At 38.9% G+C, this 2,836-nt stretch overlaps 2 pseudogenes; one reads left to right on the top strand and one right to left on the bottom strand.

Annotated features, from left to right (window-relative positions):
• The first annotated feature begins 1,081 nt into the window (after positions 1-1,081).
• LOC120610471 (uncharacterized) lies at positions 1,082-1,199 on the top strand (annotated as a pseudogene).
• A 921-nt stretch (positions 1,200-2,120) lies between these two features.
• Positions 2,121-2,239, bottom strand: LOC120610897 (uncharacterized; annotated as a pseudogene).
• Between the last annotated feature and the right edge of the window lie 597 nt (positions 2,240-2,836).

Here is a 2,836-nt window from a genome sequence, read left to right on the forward strand (position 1 = left end):
TTTTGCATAAGAATTTTTTTTATATAAGCATTTTCCTCATTCTCTTTTACCAGATGTACATTAACTGAAGTCTCCACAACTGCTAAAGGGAATTGGCCAGATTCTCTCACATGATTCATAAACAAATAGCTTAACATGGTGTTTGCTTATTAAGCACTGGCACACCAAAGGAACTAATCTCTCAGCAATACAAAAGTGTTAAGAATTGAAAACCTTTTTAATAAATTGTTCGAAATGATGGCACCATAAGGCTTTTATTACAGCGAGGTTTTTTCATTTCGTTTTGTTTTGTTCTGTTCTGGATGTAGGAGGACAGTTGACCAAAGGATTTCTATTTTCTGAATCCATATGACATGCTGTTAATATCCGTGTCGTAAGAATTTGATAAAGTCATTTTGTTTCTTATACGTTCTGAACCTGGAAGAAGCCATCTCCTCTAAATTACAGATGGTTTTGCTCAAGTGGAAATAATACCCGCTTTCCCACTTTCAGGTACCGTAACCAAGGTTCCTCCTGAAGTGTCCAGGTGTGCGTGTTCTTCCTCACCTTTCCATCCACTAAGGTAATGACCATGCCTTTGGCATAATCATAGATTCTGAAAGATTGTGCTGTGAAGTAGACCAAATTAAGCACTACTTTCTACTAAACCCTGGGAAATAGCTTTCATCCACAAATGCATTTAAAGTTATGTATTTTAATATATAACTCCTTTGATATATAGCCCATTGCTTGCCCTTTGCCATAAGAAATTCTCAAGGTATAGCTTTCATTGCCCTTAACGCCATAAAATTCTGTATGCTGCAATATCAGCTCAGCCTGTTTCCTTGCAATCCTGCTATAAAATATAGGCTCACACTCATAGTTCTAATTATTGTGTGGTGGGAGGTGGGAGTGTGGGGGAGAGCACATGACAGAGAAACAGACAGCAACAAGATATAACCTAAGTATATGATTGTAAATGATATAACCTAAGTATATGATTGTAGATGATTATACAAAACCACTTTAGAGGTCAAAAACTTAACAGCTTTAAGCAAGGAAAGATACAATGGAGATGAAACGTTTTCAAAGCAGAGGGCTGGTCTACGGCCATGCCACCTTGAACAAGCCCGATCCCATCTGATCTCGGAAGCTAAGCAGGTCGGGCCTGGTTAGGACTTGGATGAGAGACCACCAAAGAAGACCAGGTGTCATAGGTGTAAAACAAACAAACAAACTAAACAAACAAACAAATAAACAATAAAAAAATAAATAAAGGGATTGTAAGCTGACAAGGTCCTTGCAATCTGTGAGGTCAACCAAGAGTTAGTTGCCTCTCCTAAAAAATAAAAGAAAAAGCGGACTGCTGATGGACTGTAAGACAAGCTGGATAGAGAACTATACACCTGAGTAAGCAATAACACTTATCTTGGTACTTAGGGAAATATGTGGAATTACTCTCAATACAATAGGATTTGCTCTCGTGCTTTATTTTTATTTTGCTATTTATATAAGGCTTTTAAAAAGAGGAGAAAAACAACCTAAACATACATATATATGAAGATATAAAAAGTCTGCTTTGGGAATTCTGGCAATGCACTTTTTAAGAAATTGAAAAACAAGTTGGAAATAATTTTTTAAATCTATTCTCTAAACAAATACTTATCTAGTTCTTATTTTGAGCCGGACACATTTCTAGATGCTTTGTGGCAATCAAGATAGACTTAGTCACTATTTTCATGGCATTTACATTCCGGAGAAAGAAATGACATGAAACAAGTAATTGTTCTGAGGTCTCTTGAGTGTTAGGACAAGAGGCATACAGGGCACAAAGGGAACGCATAGCAGTGTTGCAGTATGCCAGCCATCCTACCCAGGTGACAAAGTCAGGGGATACCAAGTAGAAGCGTAAATAACATCCAGAGTTGTGAAGCCTGGGAAAAAAACATGGAGTTCAGAGAGTGATGGGAGTTCAGCCTCTAGCCCTCACAGCTGGCAAGTGAGATGCCATTAGCAGAGGCACTAGAGACGGTGCTGGAGATTGGTAAGTCACTTATTTATTTATTTTTTTAGGTGAGGCAACCCTTGGTTGACCTCACAGATTGCAAGGACCTTGTCAGTTTACAATCCTTTATTTTCTAAGCCTACAGCACCTGGTCTTCCTAGGTGGTCTCCCATCCAAGTACTAACTAGGCCCGACCCTGCTTAGCTTCCAAGATCAGACAGGATCGGGCTTGTTCAGGGTGGCATGGGTGTAGACGGTAAGTCACTTAGAAGGAGGTGAAAGTATGAAGGGGAGGCAAGGCCCTGATAGAGGCGTGCTTAGAACTGGGACGCCATTGAGAGATTTTAAGCAGAAAAGTGAGCTGATTAGTTTTGTTAAAACGACTTTGTATTTGGTGATGGACGGATTGGAGTGAAGCCAATGGAGATGTGGGGGAGACCAGTAAGGAGACTGTTAAAGGGAGGAGGTGAGAGGGTGGAGGCTTAGACTAAGTAGTCGTCAGTAGGATAGAGGTGTAACTAGTACGTCCTGCTCCATCCACTCGCCTGAGAAACATAATGTGTGGAGTCCTCATTTTATATTTCAAAGACATATATATCTTCTTCCTGAATTCTTTCTCCCATAATAAGCTTAGAAACCCCAGAAGTCCATTCAGTTCAATGCGTTCACAAAAATAATTTTAACTATGATTTTGCTTTGTGCACTATTTTCTCATTTTATATTTTAGAGGCATGTTATTAGCCAAAGGTGGTAAAACTAGTTTGTGTTTACTGCTTAGCAAGTATTCTCAATGTTGTCTCCTAAATCTCTTTAGAATATATGGGTACAAAGTATGCTTAGTTTCCATATTTG

The sequence above is a fragment of the Pteropus medius genome, unplaced genomic scaffold (assembly GCF_902729225.1).
Source record: "Pteropus medius unplaced genomic scaffold, Ma_sr-lr_union100, whole genome shotgun sequence".
In the NCBI taxonomy this organism is placed as follows: domain Eukaryota; kingdom Metazoa; phylum Chordata; class Mammalia; order Chiroptera; family Pteropodidae; genus Pteropus; species Pteropus medius.